A 23,350-nucleotide genomic window follows, 5' to 3' on the forward strand; every position below is an offset into this window, starting at 1 on the left:
AAGAGCAGTGTTCAAGGAAACTCCCAGTTTGTTTTTTCAGATTTGTTTCTGAGTACAGCCTGGCCCACAGTTCATGGGTCAGTAGAACTGAACCTCAGACTGGTATAATTAACTTGCTCAGGATCCCAGGATTAAAAGACTTGGAAGCCAGGATTTGAGTAAGGAATGTAATCCCAAATTCCAGGACCCATGTTTCCTCCCAGGATGAAAACCATTCATTGTGGGCCACACTTGTCAGAACTGTAGCCAAGCAGGGAGCCTCAGAGAAGTGTTCTCAGACCCAAACATGAGAAATATGAGTATTTTTACATACCCAAACATTTAGAGATTTTCTAAAATAAAGTCTTCACTGGCGAGATAATCCAGCGACACCACACTCTCAAAAGTGAATTTTGGACAGAACTCAAGTGAATGCGATTGATTTAGTTTTTTATTGGTGCCTCTAGGGAAAGAATGCACCAAATCTGAAGTCTGCTAAAGCATAACAAAACCAGCCCACTGTGGAAGCCAGGGTGTTTGTCCTAAAGAGGCAATGTTATGGCTTCTGTATTAGTAATTGTATCATTAGTAGATAACACCTTTTGTTTCTGATTATAAAGGTAATAGCCACTTGTATACAATTTGAACAATTTAGAAACATACAAAAACAAAAGGACAAAACACCAAAGCTCATTGATTGATTCTCTGGGCCCGAGTATAATGTGATTCAGAGTATGAATTGTTAATAGGAAAGATGTTTCTTGAGAAATGTCATTCATCACGCAGGGTGGCTACATCACTTTGAAGCTACCTATGCCTAGAATTCTGTTAAAAAGAAAGCATTAAAAAGCCCAGACGCAGGCCTAACCTAGGGCTCTGGCGGAGACTGCTTCCCATAATGGTCATCAATTCGTGGCTTTGAAGAAGCATTGCCTCCCTGAAAATACTCTCACAAGGGGAGATGCTGCTTCATTCTCTGCTGGGATGTCACATGTCCTGCCGTGCTCAGAGCTCTGCATGTGCTCTCTCTTACAGCAGAGCAGACCCAGTGTGAATGAGAGCTGTCACCACGAGGCCACCACGAATCAATGTGCTGTTAGGTGAGGTTTGCAGTGCTCCAGGGGGTGGCAGGTGCTGAAACCAAAGGCCAGTGGGAAAGACAGTTTGGTGTGGTGACTAAGCATGTGTTCTAGAGTTGTGGTACCTCCAGTTAACAGCTGGGGATCTCTAGGCAAATTAATTAACTAACTTCTCGGAGCCTCAGTTTCTTTGCATGTGAAGTGGGGATAAGAACAGCCCCCGCCACAAAGGAGAGTATCGAGAGAGTTATGCACTTCAGACTTCACTTTGGTTGGCATGTTCTCATGACCTGCCCATGCAATAAGGATGATAATAGGGGTCCTGAATAGGGCAGGGCCTTTGTTCATTTTATTTTACATTTGCTCCTGATAGAGAGGGAAGAGTGGCTGCAACTTGGTTAGATGGTTGCATTTCTTATGAGAGATGAGCCAATAAACCTCCAACGTTCAGGACCTTACCACAAAAATAAATGTCTAGCCAGTGTGGGTCTGGTGGTTCTCCTCCAGGTGGTGATGCAGGGAACCAGCCTGTTCCCACCTTGTAGCATGTCATCTGGAAGGCACAGTTTACAGGGTCATTGCAAAAGGGGAGAGGGGGCCGGGGATGGCAGGGGGTGGTTTTAAATGACATGTTGGAGGGTGGAATACATTGCTTTCCACCCATATGTAGCTGGACAGAACCCAGTTACATGGGTGCTTCCCAAATGCAAGAACCTCCAAAATAAAAGGCACATAGGGAGGCTTGGTGACCTCTACCACAGGGACTGCTATATTGTAAGTAGTGATGTAGAAATTGCTTATTATATCATTGCCAAGAGAGAACATTGATCATGATTTTGATTAGGTGACTTTCTGGAGGTTAGGAAAAGTGGCATCCTGGCTTTGGGGATCTGTTTTTTTTTTTTTTTAATTAACATTTATTCGTTTTTGAAAGACAGAGCACCAATGGGGGAGGGGCAGAGACAGAGGGAGACACAGGATCTGAAGCAGGCTCCAGGCTCTGAGCTGACAGCACAGAGCCTGATGTGGGACTTGAACTCATGAACCACGAGATCATGACCTGACCCGAAGTTGGATGCTTAACTGACTCAACCACCCAGGTACACTTGGGATCTGTTTAAACAGCAGTAAGGTTGCAACACCCTGGTCATCTTACATCTATCTGCATACCCTTCACTGTGCTTTTAGCAGAGGCAGATGACTACAGAAGAAGATGATGTGCTCTTTTGTTTTGTTTTGTTTTTTCTAGGTACTCATCTACAGCCAATCTTCCTTAACTCTGTGCTCACACTTAGAATGCTACTTATAGTTAAAACATATTCACTAAAGGTTATTGCTGACCCAGATCATCAAAGACAGGTTATGTTTCTCCTGATAGGCTGGTTTCTAAGGTAGGGCGATAGAACACATTTTTTCAAGCTTATTTATTTTGAGTGAGAGAGAGAGGGAGAGAGAGAATCCCAAGCAGGCTCTGCACCACTAGTGCAGAACCAAACATGGGGCTTGAACTCATGAACCGTGAGATCGTGACCTGAGCCGAAACCAACAGTCAGACGCTTAACTGACTGAGCCACCCAGATGCCCCGATAGAACACATTTTAAATAAAGCCCTAGGGTACCTGGGAGGTTCAGTCAGTTAAGCGTTCTCTCTTCAGCTCAAGGGTCATGGTCTCAAGGTCATGGGATCGAGTCCTACATTGGGCTCCAAACTGGGTGTGGAGCCTTCTTGGGATTCTCTCTCTCCCTCTTTCTCAAAAAAAAGATAGATAAATAAATAAATAAATAAATAAATAAATAAATAAATAAATAAATAAAATAAAATAAAATAAAATAAAATAAAAAAGCAAGCCCTGTAAAAAACTTGTTTGATTCTTGAGGTTTTAATGCTTAAATGGTTAGCCATTCTTTATCTGGCCTCTGCATGTGACCAGAACCCATAGGCCCACATAAGACAAAATAGATATCTACAGGAGAATTATTCATAAAATACCCCATCACACCAGATTGGCTCATCTTTCTCACTAAACATCTTGAGGAAGGGTCCAGATGGAGCCTGCCTGTTCCTTGCCATGGGCCCAGCACCTAATCCAATGCCAGGCATGAAATGTGTATTTTAAAATGGTGGTTATTATAAAATAATGGAGTTTAAAAATAGCTGTTGATTTGGTTAACTGATCTCTCCAAGAATTCAAAAAAGCGATGTTCCCACTGTAAATATTTATATTTTTCTCCTGCATCCTAAATACTTCCCTGGTTTGTAGAAGGGATGAGCTTTGCCTGGCTTCTTCTAAAATATGACCCAGGTTGGCCACTCTTGTCTTAATCATTAAGGTGGGCCCCAGCTGGTGCAGAGGTGCATTTCCTTCATGGCCACTCAACAAGTATTTCATAAGACTTGCCACATGCATGGCTGCTGGGATGGAAGCTTCCAGGGCTGTCACAGGAGGGAAGCCTGGAATGCCCCCCTAGCTTTGTGACAAGGTGAGGGGATGAGAAGATAACCTTAAATCATTCCCACCCCTCCACGTATGACCACTACTTCTGTGTGCAACCTCACCATGAATTCACAGCTAAAGGTCGCCTGGGTGGCTCAGTTGTTTAAGTGTCCAACTCTTTATCTCTGCTCAGGTCATGATCTCACAGTTCATGGGATTGAGCCCTGCATTGAGTTCTGTGCTGACATCATGGAGCCTGCTTGGGATTCTGTCTCTCCTTCTCTCTGCCTCTCCCCTAGTCACTCTCTTGGTCTCTCTCTCTCTCAATAATAAATTTAAAAAAATCACAGCAAAGAGGCTGCAGTGCTTCAGTGTTCAGTAGTCTAGAACTCCCATGGTAGCAAAAGGGGGATGGGATTTTACAGAATTCAACTCATCCTGTTGACTCTGGGTCTAAAGTTCTCTCTTGTCTAGCAAAACAGCGGGATGCAGGATTGAAAGCAAGAGATGGCTAATGTCCGCAAAAAGACAAGAGCCCCGAATAAGGGTCCTTGCCCCATTTTTATTAGGATCAGAAAGCTTACAAACATGGCGATGGACGTGCACAAAGGGACGATGAATCTGTGAACATTAACTTGTGGATGGGAGGGAAAGGGGGTCTTGAGGATATTCAGGGTTAAATGTTTTGGTTAACACAAAACGAAATCTGGGCACTGGGCAGTCAGGAAGAACGTTGTTTACAGCAGACATGAGGCAGCACCTCTGTTTGTCTTAGCTAGCCTAGGGGATGAGACAGACAGGAGGAATAACCTGAGGGTTGACAAGGCACCCTTTCTTTTGCTAACCACCTCTGCTCTGGGCTGCTTTGCCTGTATAGTCCATAGTCCAGTTCACCAGTTTACCTAACCTGGCCCTATCCTCCTGTGAAAGCAGCTTTTCTGCTACAGTACTAAATTGGGGGTGCTTCCCCCTGAATATCTAATCTTGTGTATTTCATATACCTATGTATTGGGCACCTTTGCACCTATTCCTATTTTAGACCTTTGCCTCTCCCTCTCTATTTTGGGGGCTCTGCACCCCCTATTTTGGGGTGCCTTTGCACCTCCCTATTCCTGGCACCGTTGTGCCTTCCTATTCTTGGGGTGCCTTTGCACCACCCTATTCTTGGGATGCCAGTCTGGTTTACCCAAACTCAGGTGTGAGCATGTTATGGCTTTGTATTTCTTTATGCCTTGTTAACCCATTGGTGTAAGCCTGGGGAATTCCTAAACTTATCCCCCACAATTGTGGTGGTCTTATTTCTTTATCACATCATGAAACAACAAGTTATAGCAGAGTTATAGCAGAGTAAGAGTTAAACCTTCCCACTTCCTTCCTGTTTAACAGGGTTTACAATAGTGTGGTTTCCTCAAACTGAATTCCAACTCGTTCATTCATCCACAAATATTTACATAGACGTTATTATGTACACAGGTTTGGCCATGGAATGCAGAGGGGCCACCTCACCACTGTCCCTTTAAATAATTGGCCATGGCCACTGTCCCTTTAAATAATTGGCCTCGGCCCCATGGTCCTGCGGACGAGGAGTACTCCAGGCTGTGCCCTGCTCACTCCCACTAGGACCTTCTTCTGTGCATCCCTGGACTCTTACACCCAAGACCCTTCTCCTCCTTACTCTGTTTGGATCAGAGACCTGGTCTGGGGCTGTCTTCCTGGCTCTGAACAGTCTTATGTGGAGGCTCTGAGAGCCTGGAGAAGACAACCAAGCTAGGGGGCCGTCTCAGTCTGGGTTCCCCTAGAAGCAGGCCCTGAGCAAAGATTCAAATGTAAGTAGTTTGTTTGGGGGGTGGCCCTGGGAAGCACTGGTAGGGGAGTAGGGAGGTGAGTTGGGAGGGAGGCAGCTGATCCAGGGTGCATTATCAATCAAATCAGCCCTGTGGATAAGAACGTAACCTTGCCAGAGCATGAACTCTGACTCAGTTGTCCTGCCCATTAGGTGGGGTGGAGGCGGCTGAATCTTCTTAGCTAGCTCTCAGAAGTCATAGATGAGGGCTGTTGGGGCATGGGAGGATTAATTCCCAGCACTTCAGGCTTGCTCTGCTCCTAGGAAGAGCCTGCTCCCATAGCCAGAGCAATCTTCAGCCAGAGCAGGCACAGGTGGCCTCTACTGTCTACCACAGGGGCCTGCAGTGAAAAGCCAGATGGATCTGATTAAAGCTGGCACCTGGAGCCAGAAAAACTCTGCTAGAACTCAGCGAATTACCTGCATCACAAATGGGAAAGTCTCAAGGCAACTTAAAACACAAGTACAGCTTTTCTAGTGACTTATACTACCTACAGTTTCATTCTGGATGGCAGGTGCTGTCAAGAGCTCTACCCTTTGCCAATATAGTTGGGGCGGGTTTGGCTGTTTTAGTGATGGCTGATGATATATAAGAATAAGAATTAGCTTTGGGTATGCATTAGGTCATCAGAAAGTATTTTAAACAATCAGTTTTGTGTGTGTTAATTTTTTGCTTGCTTGTTAGTTATTACAGAGTTCCTTATTTACAAAGTTATATATAGCATTGTGCTGAGACATTCCTGTATGGTGAAGAGTAATCAGGTTTGGGTAAAGTGGATATATTTAATGCAGTAAATGGTATTATCATGTAAACATAGGGGCGCCTGGGTGGTTCAGTCGGTTGAGCGTTGACTTCGGCTCAGGTCATGGTCTCACAGTTCATAAGTTCGAGCCCCGCATCAGGCTCTGTGCTGACAGCTCAGAGCCTGAAGCTTGCTTCAGATTCTGTGTCTTCCCCTCTCTCTACCCCTCCCCCACTTGTGCGTGTGCACTCTCTCTCTCTCTTTCTCTCTCAAAAATAAATGAACATTAAAAAATTAGAAAAAAATAGAGCTCTGAGTTGCAGTGGAATAATGGTGATTGCCTAGATCCAAATCACTTCGAATAACTTCTTCCCCAAATCACTCAAATCAATAAACAGTGCAAATAAAAGCAAAAAGAAGCACATGCATTCAATATTACTGGGAGACATCATTCTACAAACTTCAAGTTCCCTGTAAGGAGCAACAAACACCCAGGTCCAGCGAAGCTGCTCTGGAGCCCACCCGTGTCAGGAGTGCTGGGCAGACAGCAGAGAACAAGTGGGGAAGAGGACAGGAGATGGGAGAGCCTGTGGTGACACAGCCCAGGCAACATCACCCCTAGAAAGTCAAGCCCCATCCCAACTGGAAATACTTGAATGCCTGTAGGACCTGCAGTGATAGTCTTGGGAATGATGAGGCTTCAGGACAGAAGGAGGGACCTTGGAAAGGCACTTACCCCTTGGACACTGGGAGATGTGGAGAAAGAAAAGCGAAAGGGGTAAAATTAAGAACCTGCAGAGATAAAAGAATCACAAAATCAAAGGAGACCCTCTTGTCCCCTCTCTGAAAAGCAGCACTATTCACCAAGGAGAGTGCACTTCACTAAGTCAACAGCAGAGGGTGTGTTTGAATCAAGAAACCTAGTTAGCCACCGCAAGCCCAGTCCCTTGTCTGCATCAACTCATTGCTGGTCCAGAAAAGAAAATATTGTAGGAGGAGCGGAAAGCAGCAGACAACTTGCAAGCAAAGCTGCGGTCAGAAGAAAACCGTTTGAGAATCAAAACATTCCAGGGGATGAATGTTCTTACCCCCACCCCCCAAACACACACACACACACACACACACACACACACACACACACACACCCTGCCCCAAAGCAGAAGAAAAAACAATAGTTTTCCAACATTAATTATACTAAGATTAAGCATTTTCACATACATACATACATATGCAATACATATACGAATATATATTTACATGTATATAGGTGTATATATATACACCCCAAACCAAGAATTCCAAAAATCAGAACTAAAATGGACAAAACCCTGGAAGATATGGCATGGGAGTTGGCTGAACTTGGGAGAGGAGGTGAAGAATTTCAATTTGCAGATGCTAATTGGACAGCAGACTGGCTGATAACCTGGCATCTTTTGCAAGTTGCCTTTTCCATCCATGGTTCTTTCTTTTCCTGAGCTCCAGGCCAAAGCAAGTATTCCTTGCCCATAACTGTACTCTTTTGCAATGGGAAACATTTTGTGAGGCCAGTCTTGTTGAGAGTTTTAACTTTTCAAGTTCTCCATTAAATATAACTCTAGGAAATACCCAAATACTTTCCCAGAGCAAGTCAAGTGGTACTTGTTAAGTAGATAAAACATTCCAAGGAGAGCTTCTTCTGCGTTGACAAAATGTCAGATTTTCAGAGATAACAGGCTTTTCAGAGATATTTGCACGTTGCAATGAATGACCACAATAAAATAAGCCATATTTTATACTTCACAAAGTAATTTCTATATATTATGTTTATCTTTAAAGTTGCATGTTTAAACAGATATGATAGTTTCTTCCCCTCTTCTGTGTAACCAGAAGTGGCTTAGAAATGCTTTCCCTTGGTTTACATATCTGAAATATGAGAATGGCATGGGTTCCCTGATATGTGACATTTGCAGTACATGGCTAACTTGGGACTGTGGGACAGATTGTATTTTTCCAAAGATGGCTACATCATTGCCCAAACTCATGTGTTAGCTCCCCATCAAGAGAGAAATCTAATCCCTTCCCTATGTCTCTGGATACATTTGTGTCTCACTTGTAACAATAGAATGTGGCAGAAAAAAATACTACCTTACTTCTGAGGATAATTTGGAAGAGGTAACAGAGTTTCAACTTTGCTTTCTGGAACATTCTTGTTGGAGCCCTGAGCTGCCATATAAGCAGTTATACCTGTCCAAGGCCACCACGCTGTGAGGAAGCCCAAAGTAGTCCATGAGAAGAGACTGAATAGTCTGGAACTATAGGAAGTTAGAGAAAGATCCCCTGCCAGTCTCCAAATGTGCCAGCTGTGCATCCTCCTCCTCCTCCCCCTCCCCTCCCCCCCCCCCCCAGGCTCTTTGTTCCAGCTCCAGCTAACATCTGGCTGCAACCACATTCAGGACTCTCAGCCAGAACTACCCAGCCAAACCCTCCCTGAATTCCAGACCCTCAGAAACCAAAAAGATAATAAAATGATTATTGTTTTAAGTCACTATGTCTTGTGGTGATTTATTATGATGTAGTTAAATAACTAGAATTAATGAAGCCTCAATATATAAGGAATAAGGATTCTTTGTATGCCTAATACCTTTTGCAGTAGTTTTGTTTTGGATAATTTTTAAAGAAACAGTTGATAGAACAGAACGTGTCTCTTTTGAGAAGAATTATGTACCTCTCTAGATTGAGCGTATAAACTAACGTTTCCACTGGGAAAGAGTTGAGTTATTTTCGGGTAATTTTCTTTCGTAGTTGCAGAGCTTTACCTATTGCTTTTGGCAAAAGTAAGTGATGGGACAGAATGATGGAAAACTGTTTACTTTGTTCTTAAATGGGATAAAGCTTTAAAAACGCAGAAATTAAGAACATGGCTGCTATTTTCAAGGCCTTCTGAGGAAGTCCATGAAGTTCAGTAGCTTCCCTGTTGGCTATATAGTGAAGAAATGTGTCCAATGGTCTAGGCCGTAATTAAGAGAAGTGACCTCAAACAAAGAGTTGGGCAAGAAGATTTGATTCCTAATGGCATAGTGGCTATGTAATGGAGTCAGACTGCCTGCCTTGGTTGCTGGCTCCCTTGCATAATGGGAGCGTGACCATGGATCAGTAAATCCATTTCACTATGCTCTCATTGCCTCATCTGTTGTTACAAAAGTTGTCACAAGATTGAGTGATAATACCTGGGAATGGCTTAATACGATGTCAAGCATGTAGAGATTATTCAGTGCTGTCAGGATTTTAAGCTCAAGATCCAGAGACCTAGATCTAGTAAAAGGGAGGATAAAACACAGGAACTAAGAACCATCCAGAGATTAAAGTGTCTGACTCAGATGTGTAGTTAGTGGCTGTCCAAGGTGATTGTCTTTCCCAAATAGAGAGGGGACAGTTCTTCAGTCAACAGAGTACTATGCTCCCTTCCTGAAATGTCCAAATAAGTTATCAAGATTCCTTTGTAGAATTTAACATCTAAATTTAAAATACTGAAAACAAACTAGGATTAAAAGGCAACTGCCTTAGTCTGATATATGTTATGTACCAGCCACATTTAATGGTAGAATCCTGATGCTTTCACTCTGGCTTAAGGAACAAGACAAGGATGCCCTACCCATAGTCACTCCCATCTTATATCACGTGTCATTCTATCATTTATTCCACATTGTCCTGGCTATTTTACCAGACATTAAGGCAAGGAAAAAGAAATGAAAATTATTAAAATTAGAAAATAACAATTAAAAGTGTCTCATTCAGAGATTAATATTCTAGTAACAATTAGAAAAGTTAAAAAATATATATGGTTTACCATATAAAAATACCATAAAAAATACCTAGGAAAAAATTAACAGCAGGTGTGCAAGAATGCCACACCAAAAAGTACCAAACATTGGGAGAAATTAATTAAGATCTTAAAAAATAGAAGCATGCACCCTGTTCATGGATTGGGATGCTCAATATTTTAAAGATGTCAGTTGTCCCTTAAACGACTTATAGATTCTTTGAAATTCCAATTAGAGTCCCAGTGTTTTGTCCTGTATAAGTTGACAAGTTGATTACAAAATTTAAATGGGAATGAAAACTAATTATAATATCCAAGGCAATATTTAAGAATCACAACAAATCTGGAAGTTTCATACTAGTTTTAAGACTTGCTCTAAAGCTAAATAATTGATATTTTAGCATTGAAAAAAGGATAGTCTAATAATAGATCAATGGATAAGGAATGAGAATCCAGAGACAGACCTATAGATATGCACTCACTTGACTTACACGGAAGGCTACCCTACAATTAAGAGGAAGAGAGGAGAGTCTTTTCCATAGCTGATACTAGGTCAGTTGTATATTTGTAAGGAAAAAAAAAATAAACTTGATCCCCGTGTCATACACAAAAATTATTTCAAGATGAACCATAGACTTAAATGTTAAAACTAAAACTATTAATATTCCAGAAGAAAAAAAGAATATCTTTGGGATCTTGTAGTATGCAAAAAGTTTTAAAAACAGAACTGGTAATAAATGAAAAAGCTAGATAAATTTTACTGAATAAAAATTAAGAATTTCATTGATCCAAAGATGCTCTTAAAAGAATTAAAAAAGCAAGCCACAAACTTTGAAAAGATATTTGCAATATCTTTTGCATATGCATCCAACCAAGGACTCACATTCAGAAGTGTGTATATATCAGGCAATCCACTTTAAGAATGGACAAGAGACTTGAGCAGACACTTTATAAAGGAGGGTATTACCATGGTTACCAAATACATGATAATATGATGTTCAACCATAGATGGCCTCATCTCTAGCAAAAGCTGTTCTCACCAGAGAAATTAAAATTAATAGCACAATAGTATATCGTGATACACCCCACCAAGATGGCTAAAATGAAAATGACTGACAGCATACAAAGTGTTAATGAAGATGTAGAGAAATTGTATCTCTCTTACATTGCTGGAGAAAATTTATATTGGCACAAGATTTTGGAAAAAAATGTTTGGCTGTATTGATTAAAGCAAAATATATATATGTCCTATGACACAGAGATTACACTGTGCAGATTACCCAACAGAAATGAGTGCTTATGTCCACATGTACAAGACTGTTTATAACAGCTTTATTCATAATAGCCAAAAGCTGGAAATTTCCATTGTCTGCATAATGATGGGAAAGGATGAGCTACTCACACATAACATCATGGATGAATCTCATGGATATAATGTTGACTTAAAGAAATCAAAGAGTACATATTGCATGCTTCTGTTTATATAAAGTTCAAAAACAGGCTAATCTAATCTATGCTACAAGTCAAAACAGTGATTATTCTTTGGGCTTATTGAATAGGGAAGGCTTGAGAGAACCTTCTGGAATGGTGTGAAAAATAATCAACCTTAACAGTAGTGCACTTTACTATATATAAGCTATGCCTCAATAATGTTTCCTCTTCCTTGTCTTTTGTTATGTGACAGTCTTTGAATTTCTTCCTACTCTTTTATGATGTTTCTGTCCGCACTAGCTTCTTTTCTCTCATTCTGTACCAGATTCTTTCCCAGTTCACTTATTTTCTCTTGCTGCAATCTGTGTCTTGGGCATCCTACTTGTAGCTTCACCTGTCTGCTCTCTGTAAGTGACCCTTACCCATGCATCTGTTGCTCCAATCTGCCTCTTCCTATGGGGTCATAGGACTGATGGGGACATCCGTTATTGAGCTCTCCACCATATTGTTCAGCCCCCTTACTAGCATCCTCTGGAGCTGTTGTATAGTCTAAGCTTTAGTTTCCTTAAGGATGAGGAAACCACCCCATCCCAAAGTGCTGGCCAGGGAGTCCTTACCTTGACTTAGAATGTGCTTTCCCCTAGTATCTGTCCTTTGGTTCCTAGATCTACCTCTTTGCTGTTGCTGGTCACATCTGATTCCTCTTTCACATGACTGAAGAAGTCTTTCCTGCTTTTCCTTTTCTTCATGTCACACATTCAAAGCTCCTTCAAGCTTTTCCCCCAAGCCATGGCCACACATTTCATTTCTCTCCCCTTCTGGAGAGGCCCCAATTTTGTCACCAAAGTGTGGTACCCCGAATTAAATAGAAGACTTCAGCGTGACCTGGCTTCTAGAGACCATTACCTCCTTCATTGTGGATACTCTTTTCTGGACATAGAGTTATCCATTTATCTGTGTTAGTGCTATAACTGCCTGTTGGATTTCTTAATCGGGATCTTCCCCAGAACCTCAGACTCATCTCATCCAAAAATGAAATAATCATACACCCACTCACAGCAGCAATTCCTCTATCTTAATAAGCCCAGCAAGTCAGGTTGCTTCCTTCCCACATAGGCAATTTGACCTTGGCTTTATCAATCACAAGGGCAGCTGTCATACCACTTCCTTATATTCTGTATTTGCATATGTGGGTTGGGGAGGGGACTGTTTGTCCTGATGGAGATTATGCATTTAGCCCTATTCACTTTTCAACTAGCGTTGGACTTCTCCATTTAGACTCAACTTATCCAAACATAAAAAAATCATCCACCTGCCTGCACCAGCCCCTTCTCCTGACTTCCATATTCTCTTGGTGTCCATAATGGATGCTTCCTCCTTGTATCTGGTGTAAGAGCTCTTGTGTCTGACATCTTCTTTCTGAGCAAGGTTATAGTTCCCTAGCTCAGCTCTTCATTAACTTCCCTAAGTTATCCTTCCACCTCCAGCACCCCTCCCCCAGACAGATTTCAGTGGCTCCCATCATACAATGGCAGCCCTCCCCTGAGTTCATGCCTTTCTCCCTCAAGGCCAGCCAGTATTCTCATGCCTCTGCCTTGGCACATCTGCTTTTAGCCAGGTGGTTCTGTCTAAACTAAATGCCTTGTCTCGTGCTCCCCTAGTTGAACCTGCACCCATCTTTGCCTCCCCTTCAGATGCTTACATCTAAAAACAGGACCCTGTTTGTGTCCCTACAGTGTCCATCTTAGACCTGGAACAAATCCAGCAAATGTTTGTAAAATTGAATAAACACATGAATTACTTACCCCTTTCTTTAATTGGCAGAATAGAAATAGAAAGTGGTTGAAAAATCACTACAGGTAGATATATGTTCCTAGAAATACTAGTCATTTCTGAAAATAAGGGGTTTTCAAAATAGTGAACATACTGATGAGAAAATTATTCAAAATAATCTTGTGGATCTTATTTCATTTAATCAAATGTATTTTTCATATTAGTACTACTTTATGTTCATCAATATTGTTATTTTTTTTAATTTAAATCCAAGTTAGTTACTGTACAGTGTAGTATTGGTTTCAGGATTAGAACCCAGGGATTCATCTCTTATATATGACACATCCCAACAAGTGTGCTCATCCCAACAAGTGTCCCCTTAATGCCCATCACCCATTTAGCCCACCCACCTCCCTCCATCAACCCTCAGTTCTCTGTATTTAAGAGTCTCTTATGGTTTGTCTAATCAAATGTATTTAAATTTTTTTAATGTTTTTTTGTTGAGAGAGAGACAGAGACAGAGTGTGAATGGGGGTGGGGGAGGGGCACAGAGAGAGAGAGGGAGACACAGAATCTGAAGCAGGCTCCAGGCTCAGAGCTGTCAGCACAGAGCCCAAAGTGGGGCTCGAACTCACAAAATGTGAGAGAATGACCTGAGCTGAAGTCTTAACTGACTGAGCCACCCAGGAGTTCCTAATCAAATGTATTTAAACAAAGGTCAAAGAATTTAATTTGGAGATCCCGTGCTAAGGTTTAGATTGTTGAAGGTCAATAAATTCCATAGCTTGTCCTTTGAAAGAAAACATTGCAGGGAAAAAAATGGTCAAACTGGAGAGAAGGTATGCCTCACACTTGGATGTGAGTACACTGAAGTGAGGAAAACTTCATAAGGACCCGGCAACCTGGCTTCTGAGGGAAAAATCCAGATTATTGGTTAAGGAAAATTAACCAGTATGTCCATTTTGAAGTGACGTGAGGTAACCTAAATTTTCTCCATAACACAAAAATCTTTGTGAGGAGAATGAAAAATAAATCAAATTGAATCCTTGTTTTTCATAGGTACTATATTTTTCTATTACCAAAAAAATATTTCTTTGAATATTGATGTTCCTAGAACTGTTACCAGGAGATGTTTTGTTGGGAAATGTTACTATTTTCATGCAAATACCAGCATTTGGAATGACTTATCAGTACAATTAGGGGTCTTTAGTCTGCTTTTATTGTGCCCTTTTCAGACAACAAATGGGGAAGGAATGAGAAGTCTTCTAAACTTACTAGAAATGTTGAAGTTTTGGAATTACCCCTAATTACTATAGTAATTCCTTCTCTCCCACCCCTATCAGTTTTTTTCTCAGGCACTGTTCTATGGTGGGGGTAGGTGGAGGGAGGATCTCTTTTAGAACGAGACCAGAGCAGAGGACAGGGTCAGCTTGACAGTATGAGCTGAAAGAGAGAGCAACTACTGTTTGTAGAGGAACTGCCCTGGGAAGGTCTTCAGAGGTTTACCCCACCAGAGGGGAGACCAGACTTCCAGCTTGTCTCTTGTTTTGCTTTTAAATTCCACCTGTCAGTAATGGCCATCCACATCCATATACCCAGTTCTTATGTCAACAGCAAGATTTACATTTGTAAACGGCGTGAGAGGAGTGTACGATGTGTTTAAATACATAATATGCTGTACATTAATCAAATATTGACAGGTTTCAAAGTGTTATTTGCAATGAAGATTTAAATGAGCAAAATTCTTTTTGGTCTTCAGTGAGAATCATGTGGATCACACACATTAATAATAGTTATAATACAATGCAGTAATCCATGCACTGAAAAAGGTATATAAATTAAGATGCATTAGCTAAGGGCAGTAAGGATTCCAGGGAGTGAGGGATACATATGTTCAGGAACTCAGAGCGGACTTAGGGCATGAAGGCAAGGACCACCAGGTGGGGCAGTGGTGATTGATGAAGCAAAGATGAATCTGGGCTTTGCCATGGACAAGCTGATGGTGCACACAATGAGCACGAGCTATAAAATGAGAATCGAATGCTGTCCATTTCAGAAAGCAGATATAATGGCTTAAGAAAGTCGCATGAAATGTACTTAACACGATGCCTTGCATGTAACCAATTCTTAATAAATGTCAACAGTTGCCTGCTATAGTTCGAGATGGATTTAAAAGATGGGCAGGATTATAGCCAAGAGGTGGCAGTAGAGGGTAAGGAGTTTGGGCTGAGCAGCCACTGTGTGTGTGTGTGTGTGTGTGTGTATTGCACACCAGCCATGGGGAAGGGGATATCCATGTGGTGTGGTGACCTGTAAGGCTTTGAGGGCTATTCCATAAGGAAATGCTGTTCAGTAGTGAACCACATATGTCATTTTAAGTTTTCTAGTAGTTTTGTTTTAAAATGCTCTTAAAAATGAGGTAAAATTAATTTTAATATTGTAATAAATTCAATATGTCCATTTCAGCATGTGAGCAATGTAAAGATTTTTTAATGAAGTGATTTACATTTTTTAAACTAAATCTTCAAAACCTGGTGTATATTTTCTACTTACAGCACAACTCAATTCAGACTCCCCACATTTCAAGCCATCAGTAGTTATGTAGGGCTATTGGCAGCTGTATTAGACATCCCAGCCATACAGGGTCTTATTCTGATAATAGCAGCACAGTTTTCTTTGAGCTCTTTCTTTCTGTCCTTCCCCCTAAAGAAATAGATGACAGTGCCTTTCTCTGACACAGTTACTTTAAAGGAAATGGAAAAGAGAGAGAAAACATGCTCCAGGTCACCATCTTTCACAGCTGGCCTAATCCTGAGATATTGACTTATGTTAAAGAATGTTGGGAGATACTGGAACATAACCCTTCCAGATCATATTCACATAGAGGCTCTAGAAATCTTGTAACAAAGAAACCTGTTTTACTTTGTGTAACTCCACATTTCCCAATTCATTAGGATTATGGAACAATGTTTTCTTTTAACACTTAACTAACTTTGGTAACATTGATTGGCAGCCTGTTTTCTTCAATCTGGGTTTACCTTGAGGGTTTCAGTTTTTAAATATTTTATAAGGGCTTTAGAGCTTGCAATGAGTATTTCCCACAGTGCAATCACACCTAACAGATGCTTCATCTATATTTGTTTAATTAACAAATAGTTGTGATCAAGACACTTCCTCACAAATTTAGCTTTTCTCCACAGAGAAATGAGATTAAAAAAAATTTAAGATGATTTCAAGTTGTCAAGGTGAGAAACACTTTAGTATTCCCTCGAGAAAGTCTGGTTTGCTAGGCAACCAATGCAAGTTTGAAATGAATTTGCATTTGTCTTAGGAACACCACCATGTTGAAGTTCAATAACCAAGTGAAAACAGATACCCTTTGCTGAGGAAATGCCTCTTATGTGCATACTCTGTAAAACCAACACAGCAATGCTGGGACAGCTTCCCAGATCCTTCCAGCTGCTTCGCTCCGACTGATGGGAAGCCTGAGTCAGCCTGCTGCTCTTTTTAATGTGCAGTTACATTTTTCTTATATAAAAATGATCTTTATGTAGCTGGTGTTTTACGTTTCTGTATGTAAGATTTTATAACATGTCATATAAGTCCACTGTTCATTCAGTTTAATATTTATACTTCCAAGATTTATTTGGGCTTGGTAAGTTAATTGTATTTTTCTAAGTTCAAAACCCCTTCGGAAGCTGGCTAATAGCATTTTGCCTGGTGGGTTTTTTTCCCCTCAGGGGCTCAAAAAACATCTTAAGCACTTAGGGCTGCTGCTGCAGCAACATTAGTGAAAAGTGAATATTGGCAGCAACATTTAATTCTATTCTGCCCATGTAGTAAGAGCACCAGCCACCTAAAACTCTAGTCTGATGTAAGAAGCACGGTAACTATTAAGATACGGTAGTGACGACATATCCCCTTCTCCAGATGGCCAGATATGTTTATCAGCCTCCCTGTGTATTATTTTGTTAAATCAAAATTAGAAATAGATGCCAGAATGCTAGAACAACAGTATTAATGCAAATACTACTTCAGGCTCCATATTGTGTGATGCACCGTGGTGCATGAGCAAAGGAAGAATTAAGACCAGCAGCCCTGAGCTACACACATTGAAGCAATATAATAATTGAGCCCAAAGAACTGTAAATTTGGGGGTCCACAATGCAACTGTTTTAAGATTTTTCAAATAGTTGAATACACAGGCATATGTGCATACTGGAGGGAATGTACATATGAGTGTGACCTTTCCTGTTTTGTCAAATGAAAGATTTGGATTATAAAATCCAAAATTATAATTTGAAACATAACTTTCAAAATGGGCATCTGTAAATATGGACTTATTCTTAGGGCTTCACACATCCTCTTTGGGAAATTCTGAAATATTATCTTTATCCTGAGGACAGCGTTTACTAGTTAACTATTCTGGATAATCTAAGGCATCATCTAAGGGATTGTGAAGTCGGAAGTTGGGGCACATCCAGCCTTGTTTTAATACAAGTTTTAAATACAAGTGAGTGGAATAGAAAACATCAGAATGTAAGAGCTAAGTATTGTTTCATAAAATGTTTGCTTCTGTTTTGTATGTATGTGTATGGTATAAGTCATGATGTGAAATGTATTTATTACTATGGACAGAAGTCAAAAGAGTTTGAAAGCCATTAACTGCTAGATCACTGGTCCTTAACCTTCACTGCCCATTGGAATTTCCCAGTGAACTTTGAAAATAGGGCTGCATAGGTCCAATCCTCAGGTATTCTGTCATTGATTTGGGGTGTGACCAAAGCATGTTTGAGACTTCTTAGATGTGTAGCTGGGGACAAGAGCCTTGGAAGAGCCAAGCCTTCTAGCCAAGTTCTGTCAAATAATTCCAATGCCTGCCTTTGGGTTTGCATTTATTTGATTTGCCTTGGGACCAAGTTGTCCTACAAATTGGAATTGTGGCAGAGTACGGTGAAGGAGCAGAGAGGTCTTACAACGTGGATAACGTCTGCCCCAAGTGAAGGACAAGGGCGGTCTAGTGGGGTTAAAAAAAAAAAAAAAAAAAGGAAAGCTTCACAGTAGTTCAGAACACAGAAATGTGGAGGGAGAATGTAGAGAGTGGAAAAGAGACTGGAAAAATTTGAATTGTGTGAGCATTCCACCTACCATTCCACTCTGTGAGTGAACAGCCTGGAGTCAGCATGATATGGGCCCCCAGAGTCTGCTGTTTCCCCAGGTGGTCTGTTTATGGGTCGCTTCTCACTACTGCGAGCCTCTCCACACAGCAAACTGCATTTAAAGGTAATTTCTTTTTTAACTTTTTATTTATTTCTTGGTGAAGTAAGTTCAATTCCCAGTGTGGGACTTGAACTCATGACTCTGAGATCAAGAGTCACATGTTCTACCCACTGAGCCAACCAGGCACCCCTCTTTTTATTTTTTATTTTATTTTAATTCCAGTATAGCTCACATACAGTGTTGTATTATTTTCAGGTGTACAGTAGAGTGATGCAACAATTCTATACATTACTCAGTCCTCATCTTTTGTGTTTTTTATTTTAGCCATTCTGACAGGTGTGAGATAATACCTCATTGTAGTTTTGATTTGCATTTCCCTGATGATCAGTGATGTTGACATTTTTTCACGTGTCTGTTGGTCATCTCTATGTCTTCTTTGGAAATATATCTGTTCATGTCTTCTGCCCATTTTTTAATGGATTCTTTGCTTTTTGGTTGTTGAGTTTTATAAGTTCTTTATATATTTTGGGTACTAACCCTTTATCAGATATGTCATTTGCAAATATCTTCTCCCATTTCATTTTTAGTTTTCTTAATTGTTTCCTTTATTGTGCAGAAGCTTTTTATTTTGATGTAGTCCCAAATATTTATGTTTGCTTTTATTTCCCTGGCTTCAAGAGACCTATCTAGAAAAAAAGTTGCTATGGCCTATGTCAGAGAAGTTGCTGCGTGTGCTCTCTTCTAAGATACTTATGGTTTCAAGTCTCACACTTAAGTCTTTAATACATTTTGAATTTATTTTTGTGTATAGTGTAAGAAAGTGGTCCAGTTTCATTCTTTTGCATGTAGTTGTCAAGTTTTCCTAACACCATTTGTTGAAGTGACTTTTTCCCTTTGCGTATTCTTGCCTCTATCAGAGATTAAGTGACCATATATATATGGGTTTATTTCTGGGATTTCTATCCTATTCCATGGATCTATGTGTCTGGTTTCACTCCAGTACCATACTGTTTTGATTACTACAGCTTTATAGTATAGCTTGAAATCTGGAATTGTGATACCTCCAGCTTTATTTTTCTTTTTCAAGATTGCTTTGGCTATTTTGTGTCTTTTGTGGTTCCATACAAATTTCAGGATTGTTTTTTCCAGTTCTGTGAAAAAATGTTGTGGGTATTTTGATACAGATTGCATTAAATCTATAGATTGTTTTGGGTAGTATGGACATTTTAACAATATTTGTTCTTCCAGTCCATCAGCATGGAATATTTTTCTATTTCTTTGTGTCATCTTCAATTTCTTACATCATTTTTTTATAGTTTTCAGAGTACAAGTCTTGATTAAGTACCTCCTTGATTAAGTTTAGTCCTAGGTATTTTATTATTTTTGATGTAATTGTAAATGGGGTTGTTTTCTTAATTTCTCTTTCTGTTGCTTCATTATTAGTGTATAGAAATGTGACGGATTTCTATACATTGATTTTGTACCCTGCAACCTTACTGAATTCATTTATCAGTTCTAGTAGTTTTTTGGTGGAGTCTTCAGACTTTTCTATATATAGTGTCATGTCATCTGAAAATAGTGAAAACTTTACTTCTTCCTTACCAATTTGGATGCCTTTTATTCCTTCTTGTCGTCTGATTGCTGTGGCTAGGACTTTCAATACTATGTTGAATAACAGCGGTGGGAGTGGACATCTTGTTCCTGACTATTGGGGAAAAGCTCTCAGTTTTTCACCATCAACTATGATGTTAGCTGTGGGTTTCTCATAAATGACCTTTATTATGTTGAGGTGTGTTACCTCTAAACCTACTTTGTTGAGTGTTGAGGGTCTTTATCATGAATAGATGTTATACTTTGTCAAATGCTTTCTCTGCACCTATTGAAATGATCAAATGGCTTTTATTTTTTCTCTTAATGATGCAATGTATCACCTTGATTGATTTACAAATACTGAACCATCTTTGCAACTGAAAATAAATCCCACTTGATTGTGGTGAATGATTTTTTTTAACATAGTGTTGGATTCAGTTTGCTAGTATTTTATTGAGAATTTTTGCATCTATGTTCATCAGGGATATTGACTTGTAGTTTTCTTTTTTAGTGGTGTCTTCATCTGGTTTTGATATCAGGGTAATGCTGGCCTCATAGAATAAATGTGGAAGTTTTCCTTTCTTTTCTATTTTTTGGAATAGTTTGAGAAGGATAGGTATTAACTCTTCTTTAAATGTTGGGTTCCCTTTTGTAACCATCTGGTCCTGGACTTTGATTTGTTGTGAGTTTCTTGATTACTGATTTAACATCATTGCTGGTAATCAGTCTGTTAAAATTTTATATTTCTTCCTGATTCACTTTTGGGAGGTTATATGTTTCTAGGAATTTATCCATTTCTTCCAGGTTGTCCAATTTGTTGGCATATAATTTTTTATAATATTCTCTTATAATCCTTTGCATTTCTGTAGTGTTGTTTGTTCTTTCTCTTTTTCATTTCTAATTTTATTTATTTGAGTCCTTATTTATTTGAATCCTCTCTCTCTCTCTCTCTCTCTCTCTCTCTGTCTCTCTGTTTTTATAAATGAGGCTAAAGGTTTTTCAATTTTGTTTCAATTTTGCTGATCTTTTCAAAGAGCCAGCTTCTGGTTTCATTGATTTTGTTTGTTTGTTTGTTTCTGTTTCATGTATCTCTGCTCTAATCTTTATTATTTCCTTCCTTCTGCTGGTTTTAGGTTTTGTTTGTTGTTTTTCTAGCTCCTTTAGGTTTAAGGTTGGGTTGACTTCTCTTGCTTCTTGAGGTAGACCTGTATTGCTGTAAATTTCCCTGTTCAAACAGCTCTTGCTGAACCCCAAAGATTTTGGATTATTTTGTTTTCATTTGTCTCCATGAATATTTTTGTGTCTTCTTTGATTTCTTGGTTGACCCATTCATTCATTGGTTAGTAGCCTGCAATTTAAACTCCATGTATTTGTGCTCTTTTTTGATTTTTTTCTCTCATAGTTTCATATGAAATTTCTAGTTTCATAGCATTGTGGTCAGAAAAGATGCATAGTATGACTTTGATCTTTTTAAATTTTTTAAGACTTATTTTGTGGCTTAATATATGATTTATCCCGGAGAATGTTCCATGCCTACTTGAAAAAAATGTGTATATACTACTGTTGTAGGATTGAATGTTCTGAATATATCTGTTAAATCCATTTGGTCCAATGTGTCATTCAAAGCCACTGTTTCCTTGTTGATTTTCTGTTTGGATGATCTATCCATTGATGTAAGTGGGGTGTTAAAGTCCCTTACTATTATTGTATTACTATTAATCACTTCCTTTGTTATTTTGTTAGTTTGTTATTAACTGTTTTCTATATTTGAGAGCTTCCGTGTTGGGTGTATGTTTACAATTGCTATATCTTCTTGTTGGATTGTTCCTTTTATGATTCTATAGTATCCTTCTTTGTCTCTTATTACAATTTTTCTTTTAAAATTTTAAGGCAAGTTGATTTATTCTCTTATGTTAGTCTTATGTTAGCAGAAGATGAATGTCTGCTGTATTCATGTTAGAAAGAGTGAGTTTTAGCAAAACGACATCATCACATTAACATTAAATTAATCTTGTTACTTTTAATTGTATTGGTTTACATTCTTGTTCTTACATGACTTATAATTGTATATGGGTTTTATAACTATGTAGGATCATGATAATCAGGTATTTATACCTAGTTATTTTATGTTTACATACTTAATATTATAATATAAATAATATAATGGAGGAAGCACTTGAATTTCTGTCCCTTATAAGGATAACCTTTTTTAACTCACTGGCTTCCTTTGCTGTGTATGACTGTGTGGCTCACTGTGAGTACAGTGGGCCAGTAAATTAACTCCCTATTTCTTGTGTATCTATTAGCAAAGATTAGGAGACATTGTGATGTGATGTGAATGGCCCTTAAAACTTATTGGGACTATTTATCAATAATCTTATCTAAGTGTGAAATAAGAGTCAGGGGAAAACCTGAATTAAAAAAGAAAGTGAGATTTAAATTGTTACCCAAAAAACATGATGATGACCATTGATATTGGTAATGGTAGCAGCAAACATTTATTGAGCATTCACTAAGTAACCTGCAATGGGCCAGTGCTTTCCATGGATTACTTTACAAGCACATCCTTTGAAGTAGGTGCTATTCCAGTCACCCCACTTTACATAGAAGGAACCCAAGTTAAGTGAATTGCCTGAGAAACACAGCTGGGATTCAAGATCAAATGTGTTGCCCTGAGGCCTGAGAGCTGAAACTTCTCAAGTGTGAGAAGAGGGCCAGGGAGGCTGTTCCGGGCTAGAGCCTAACTCACATCCAGAGAACGAAGACATGCATGTGGCATCTGCACAGGAGTGTCCTGGAGGACATGCTGACAAGGGAGTCTGTCCAGTTACACAGCCTGATGGAGAAGCTGAAACTATGAAATATTATCAAAGTGTAAAAAACAAAAAGAGAGAGAAAGAGTCTTCTTATACTGATGTAGGGGGTTTTATAGGACATCTGGAGCATGAAATAAGTGGATGTAGGATGACACACAATGAACATTTATTTAGAAAAGAAATATATATGTGTACGTATGTGTGTGGGAGAGAGAGAGAGAGAGATAGAGAGAGAGAGAGAGAGAGAGAGATTAAATCTTTGAATGCACAGAAGTGATCTGGAAAGATTTAATCCCAAACTATAACAGTGTCTACCCCTGTTGAGGATGTGGGCTCCAGTTGTTAGTGGTGATGGTCAAAGGGACTTGAGCTTTGATCTAATATTTGTGTTTTGTTTCTGTTTGTTTGTGAGCAGTTTGACTACATTTGTGTGCTTGGGTGATTTTGGAAAGATTAAGGCATTGATACAAAAAATGAGATATGGAGATAATTTGGAATTTCATATTCAGGCTGGACCCATCTTCAAAGTCTCAGACTGGAAGATTGCATGACTCTGTATAAGCTGATATGATGCAAGGGATAATAGAAAACAAAATGACACTTAACTGAAAGAGAAGACAGCTTGGTTGGTAATTAGCTCCA

General features: G+C 39.5%; 1 protein-coding gene across 4 annotated transcripts in view; it reads left to right on the forward strand.

The window, feature by feature from the left end:
• The window catches only part of RIN2 (Ras and Rab interactor 2), a 223,095-nt gene that overhangs the window by 22,184 nt on the left and 177,561 nt on the right, over positions 1-23,350 (forward strand). The window lies entirely within an intron of this gene.

Source organism: Acinonyx jubatus, chromosome A3, assembly GCF_027475565.1.
Source record: "Acinonyx jubatus isolate Ajub_Pintada_27869175 chromosome A3, VMU_Ajub_asm_v1.0, whole genome shotgun sequence".
NCBI classification, from domain to species: domain Eukaryota; kingdom Metazoa; phylum Chordata; class Mammalia; order Carnivora; family Felidae; genus Acinonyx; species Acinonyx jubatus.